This window comes from Rhincodon typus, chromosome 23 (genome assembly GCF_021869965.1).
Source record: "Rhincodon typus isolate 14 chromosome 23, sRhiTyp1.1, whole genome shotgun sequence".
Taxonomy (NCBI): Eukaryota; Metazoa; Chordata; class Chondrichthyes; order Orectolobiformes; family Rhincodontidae; genus Rhincodon; species Rhincodon typus.
The window spans coordinates 12,323,228-12,330,260 of NC_063354.1; the positions used below are offsets into that span (position 1 = coordinate 12,323,228).

At 39.5% G+C, this 7,033-nt stretch overlaps 1 long non-coding RNA gene across 1 annotated transcript; it reads right to left on the bottom strand.

Moving 5' to 3' along the window:
- Positions 1-334: 334 nt before the first annotated feature.
- LOC125485834 lies at positions 335-2,564 on the bottom strand. Its single transcript, XR_007264525.1, has 3 exons — positions 2,515-2,564; positions 517-648; positions 335-386 (listed from the first exon to the last, which is right to left on the bottom strand). It is a non-coding gene; the product is annotated as an uncharacterized LOC125485834 (long non-coding RNA).
- Positions 2,565-7,033: the final 4,469 nt, after the last annotated feature.

A 7,033-nucleotide genomic window follows, 5' to 3' on the forward strand; every position in this document is an offset into this window, starting at 1 on the left:
CTGATCCAGCACAGCTGATTGCAGGATAAAGACTGCAAGTAAATTTGCATTTGTAAGTTGATTTAGGGTAGTGATGGCCGTGTAGTACTATCACCAGACTATTAATCCAGAAACCCTGGTAATGTTCTGGGGACCTGGGTTTGAATCCTACTATGGCAGATAGTGCCATTTGAATTCAATAAATGTCTGGAATTAGAAGTCTGATAATGACAATGAAGCCATTGTTGATTGTCAGGAAAAACTAATGTCGTTTAGAGAAGGCCTTCCTTACCTGATTGGGCCTACATGTAACTCCAGATCCAGAGCAAAGTTGTTGACTCTCAACTGCCCTCTGGGCAATTGGGGATAGGCAATAAATGCTGACCTGGCCAGTGATGTCTTTTATCCTGTGAAAAAAAAATAATTGTGTTGGCTGAGCTGAATCATTTTGAAGTTCTTGAGATAATAATCAGTAATGCATTGGCAATATGTAACATGGTCAGAATATTAAGAATGGTATGTGGGCAACAAACTCACCTGATGATGGGACGGCTCTTGTGTCACAGTGGTGGGATCTCTATCTCTGGGCCAGAATGTTGGGTTCAAATTCCATCTGCCATGTGCATTTCACCAATAACATTCCAGCCTGCCCCACCAGAGGTATAAAACCTGGAGCACAATAGCATTGGAGTTAACCCCTATGTTTGTCAGGACGAATGGCAAAGTGAAGATTGAAGCAGCAACTTGATCAATAAACTGACTACATTTAACTCTGAACTGCTCAGCTATAATCAAGGTAAATTTCAGCCATAGTACTCATCCTGCGTCTAAATTCTAAAATTTGAAAAATTAATTGAAACTTAGAAACAATCTAAAATCAATTTTATAATACTAGAGTAAAAGAACTGGGCCTAGATTTTACCGACAGGAACATCCAAACAAGTTAAATCTATGGAGGCTACAGCTTGAATAGACCTATGTCTTAGGTGGAGTTTTATTTCGACTAGGGAGAGATAGAGTCAAGATCAAGACTTGGCCATGAAAGAGAAAATTAAATTAGTGATCAGGAACTAACATTCTGATCTTTGCCAAATAGAATGGGGGCAGGTAGATTTGAAAATTTAGCTTATCTCATGTGACAGATTTCACCTAATTCAAGGCAGATCGTTAGCTCAGCTGATTTTTGATTTGATTTGATTTAGTATGATCACAAGAACCAAGATACAGTGAAAACTATTGTTTTGCATGCTAACCAGACAAATCATGCCTTACATAAGTATATCGGGGTAATAGAACAGAATGCAGAATAGAGCATTACAGCTACAGAGAAGGTGCAGAGAAAGATCAACTCTAATAGATGTGAAGTCCGTTCATAAGTCTGATAACAGCGGGGAAGAGGCTGTTCTTGAATCTATTGGTAAGTGTTTTCAAACATTTGTATCTTTTGCCCGATGGAAGAGGGTAGAAGCCAGTATAACTAGTGTGGGAGGGGTCTTTGATAATGCTGGCTGCTTTCCCCAGGGCGCGCTAAGTGGAGAAGGTAGTGCAAGTTAAAGCTAACAGAGTGCATTCAATGTCTGTAATGGCTGTGGTAGTTCATGGAACCAACCCACCTCACTCTATCCCATGCTTGTGGAATGGGTACCCTCAAACCAACTGTCTCTGTCTAATGGAGAACAATGCCTATGGTCCTTCGTGGACTATAGCTTTCTAACTACAGTTCAAGCCAAACATAGTTTAACATTTGACGCTACACCAGAGATAATATTCCAAAAGTAATTCATTGACCGTAAAGCACCATGGGATATTCTCAAGTCATGAAAGGTGCTATATTAATGCAATTCTATTTTTCTTGAACATAAGCACTTAACATTCACATTTCCAATAACTGATATGCTCATCAATATTTGAAGTACATACTAGCTACACATATCATCATATTGATTACAGAACAGATTCACTTATCAGGACCTGAGATATCGATACAGGAATCATTGTTACTTCCCTGAAAACCACAAAGCCTGTGTACAGACCTTGAATTAGATTGCACATTTCTTTGGGGATTATCTCCTCTGTTGTATGTGCCCTACAAAGATGACAAGTACAAATGCTGTAGTTTATGGCTTGTGCAAAGAAAGATAATTAAAGCCTCTCTTGGTCATCACAAAATACAGACCAATATGTGCTTATGTTTAATTTAAATACTCACACTGGTGAAGAAACAAAAACAGGAAATAATGAAGAAACAGCAGGTTTGGCTGAACCCCACAACCATACCCCCACCACACCCACAAAGTGTTGCTTAAAAAGCAGGAAAAAAGATGAGTAAAACCCTCCAAAATCCTCTGGGGCAGAAGAGATCTTCACCTACTGGTGACAGGAATTTATGCCTCAGAGGTGCAAATCTTCAGTTATCATGTTCCTGCTGGAATGAGTTTGAGTGAATTTCTAATGCAGAACATTTTTGCATCGTCTTATAGAAACAAGGAAAGGATGAAGAAGTTCAGAATATTCAGAGGACTAAATGGTACAAACCGAAACCATAGGAGTGTCTCTTACAGATGCAGCTCATCAGCATGCCTTCTGGGGTGTAGTTGTATGGAATGTTTTAGCAGTGAAACTGTTAATTGTAGTCTGGATGAATCATCTGTATCTATGTTGTTACCGTTTCCTGTTGATCACGAACTTGGAAAAAATCAAATGCCAAGCTGTGGGTGGCATAGGGAATGGTGAAAATAATATTGTTTAAGTAACATTTCCATTAGTAGATGTAGTTTTGCTCTCATTCTGAATTAGCTTAAAAGGAAGAATGAATAAAGGACCTGGCCAGTTTCTGGGAATCTTATTGTTTTGATTTATAGCTTTCAGATCAGTAATGAAATCTTCAGTTATAACGGCTGCTGGAAATACACAGAAACCTTGAAGTTAAAGAAAATGTTTATGTTGTGACAGGAAAGCTCATCAGTTCATGAACCTGTAATGCAATGAAGTGGGTATTTTTTTGTCTTTAAAGCTCTTTTGCACTGAGTTTTGTCACTTAGAAAACATCAGAAATATACGAAATAGCAATTTTCCATCATGAAAATAAATTCAATTCCAATCTGTGTATCTAATATCCTGCACATGAGGACTCTTGGGAGCACCAGATTAACATTTACCTCTAAAAATAAAACAGCAATAACCAGCATTTATGCAATGCCACTCATATAGTAAAATGTTACTGGCAGTTAACGCAAGCACTGAGCTGCTTCAAGAGGACAATAGACTAAAGTTTATTTAATGAGAAAAGTTAAAGAAGTGTTGTCCTGGAGTAGAGAATGGTGGAATGGTTTAGGGAGAAAATTCCAGAGCTTAGGGACCAGGTAGCTAAAGGTATGGCCATCATTAGTGAAATGTTTGCAATAAGGCATGTGTAAGAGGCTGGAATTGGAGGTACACACAACTGTTTGAGGGTCAGGAGAGTTGAAGAGATTATAGAAATTATGGGGGGTGAGGACAAGGAGGAAGTAAACATGGAGATATTGCTGAAGGAGGAGTTAATACAGGTCACAAAGATGATGTGTGATTAAGACTTTTAGAATAAGCTAGCCGATCTTTGGCTGCTTTCATGGTCTGGATCTTTCTCTGCGTCTACCCACACTGTATCTCCTCTCTTGGGTTATTTCGAAGAGCAGCAGGTGAATACTACCTGGTATCCTGGCCAACATTCATCCCTCAGAGATCATCATGAAAACAGTTGATGTGATAACGATCACATTGCTGTTTATGGGATCTTGCTGTGCACACAATGTTTGTTACATTCTCTCTGGTATAGAGCATCCTAGAGAGGGAGAAAATCTAACCAACAAGACACAATTTGTGATTCCATGTTCCAGCAATATCTGGGTGATTATCCTTTAGAGTGCGACCCTCCGCAGAGCTGATTAAAAAATAGTTTATTGAGAATTAGACTATTATTTTATTTTAAACTATTATGGGTTTGATTTGAAATGACTTAATTCAGTATCTAACACAGATCATCAAGGAGCTTTGAATGTGTTGTCCTTTAATTGATGGATGAGGCTGCCACGTGTTTGCATAGTGATCTGGGTAATATTGTTGAGTATATTGCCGTCGGCAGAATTTATGTGTTTATGTGTAAGTCAGCAGCAAGTTATTCTGAGTTTAAAACTAAACTGAAGAGAGTCAAAATCCTTGAACCTCCTACATAACTGCATTACGTATGTACCTACAACAAACAGACTGTAGTGTTTCAAGAAGGCAGCTCTGCACCTTCCTCTCAAGGGCAACTAAGGATGGGTAAAAGATACTGGCCTAGCCAGCAATGCCATATCTCATGAATGAATAAGACAACACATTTACCCAAGATTTTGTCCGTCATCATGCACTCAGTCCTATATGTGCACCCACACAAAAGGAGTGGGTACCAACATAGATGAGTTTTAACCATCTCCAGTCTCCCATGTGGCAGGTTTATGGTTCTATGAATGGAACAAATAACTTAAAGACGATGTGAGGATCTTGTGAAGTGATAAGTTCACATCTGCTTGTGAAGTCTGAACATCTGGTAGGTTGTTTCTCTGATGAACTTGGAGGTTGGAACAGATTAAGCACTTTAGCAGTTTGAATTCTTATCACTAACACGTGAGGATTCACAGATTGGCTGAATCGGTAGTTCCGATGATGCTGTTGGATCAGTTTGCAAGTCTCTCTTACCTGATTTTTGAACAGACAAAGTAAACTTGGCCATATCACCAAGCAACTTTTCACAAACTCAAGGTCTGATCTGAAAGAGTTTTGTCCATGTTGTTTCCATATCCTGTGCTGTGGGCTAATACTTCTGAGGCCTATCTGGCCTAGATATGCCAAAGAAGGTCATCATGGTACAATGGCAATTTGTTCTGGTGAGAAAAGAGATGATGATCACAATTCTCAAATGGTTTTTATACATGAGCACACACATTGGCGAGAAGAGACTGTATCGGGTTTTGTGCAGGGTAATCAGAGTCTGTGCTGTAAAGTCAGTGAAAATTACTTGTGCTAGATTTCTGGGCAACAGAATAATCAGGATTGTGGACAAATCCAGTATGAATCCAGATCCAATCAGATCAATACCACCAGCAGATCTTGAACCAGTTTCATACTGGTCCATATGGGTTTTTCCCTTTGGATACATAAACAGACTGATACACGCTGAGAAGGAGATTGGCATGCACATTGTAACCAATTCTCACACTCACACAATTATAAACAGAGGCAGACAGACAGACAGACACACACAATAACACACAATCATAGATGCACACATAGGGAAGCACACGCAAACAATCATAGATAGACACTCAATAACACAATCATAGGCAAACACACACACAGTAACACACAACCGTAGACACACAAATACACGCACACTATTGTAGACATACGTACACATATACAGACAGACAGACATACAAGCAGGCACACTATCATAGACAAACAAACACACATGTCTACACATGCACACAGGCAGACCCATGAGAATTGTCTAGATGCAACACTGCCACTTACAAATTGTCCTTTAAGTCACAGGCTATCTTAACTTAGAAACGTATTGGTGTTTCTTCATTGTTGTTGGTTCAAAGTGCAGGAACTGTCTCTATTCAGCACTGAGATTACGGTTATACCATATGGACTGCAGTGGTTCAGAAAGACAATTCACCACCACCTTCTCCAGGGCTGATACAGATCAGTCAGAATTGCTGGCTGAGCTTGCAACACCCACATTCCATGAAAGAGTTTAAAGAAATCACCACAGACAAACACACCCAAATATCTATACATAGCTGGAACAGAATAACTTCATGACATCTTGTGGAATAATGAAATAACAAATCCAGTTCCCATTTTGCCCTTTATAGCCCACACATTATAAAAGTTAAGTGTTCCAGGTTGCTGCTTGATTTTGTGAAGTGAAATTGGATACGTGGTAATCTTTTCTGACTTTGCCACATTTGCTGGCATTTGCTTCAAGTGTTTGTAGCTGCCAGTGCCCATTTGTCAACATGAGCTTTATTTACCAGCTGAAAATGGCACTGCAGCTGTACCATGTTTTGTTTTCAAGTAACTCCAAATGGATTGGTGATTAATGTTTTGATATTTATTCTGAAATTAGGATGAACCAGAAGGCTTGATTAAAGTGCAGGTTCATCACTTCTTATATTTTCAGATCTTTGGAATCATTTGATAGTTTTTATGTATGTATTCAACTATTATATCCAAGTGTACAGATGGAACAAATATCTACAGCTTAAATGCTAAACCACACTTCTGTCTACTCCTATGAACACAAAAAAATCCAATTGCATTCTTATGAAGAGCAGTGCCCTGGGTAAAATGTATCCCTTAACTAACAACGCTGAAAAGCAGATTATCTTGTCATTGTCACATTGCTGTGTTTTGAGCTTGCTGTGTGCAACTTAGAGTTATAGAGATGTACAGCACAGAAACTGACCCTTTGGCCTCACTCATCCATGCTGACCAGGTATCCTAAATAAATCTAGTCCCATTAGTCAGCATTTGGCCTTTATCCCTCTAAACCCTTCCTATTCATATGCCCACCCAGATGCCTTTTAAATGTTATAACTGGACCAACCTCCACCATTTCCTCTGGCAGCTCATTCTATACATGCACTACCCTCTGCGTGACCATGTCTCTGTAATTGCTATGATATCCCAGTCCAATGCTCCCAACCATGCCCTGAGTTCATCTACCTTACCTGTTAGGCCTCTTGCATTGAAATATATGAAGTTTAATTGATCAGTCCTACCTCGTTCTCTACTTTGTTCCTGCCTGCCCTGACTGTTTGACTTGCTCCTTTTCCAACCGTACCAGTGTCAGACTGATCTCTTTCCTCACTATATCCAGGGAACTGGGTTCAATTCCAGCCTCAGGCAACTGTCTGTGTGGAGTTTGCATATTCTCCCCGAGTCTGTGTCGGTTTCCTCTCAACATCCAAAGATGCAAAGGTTACTTGGATTGGCCATGCTAAATTGTTGTAGTGTCCAGGGATGT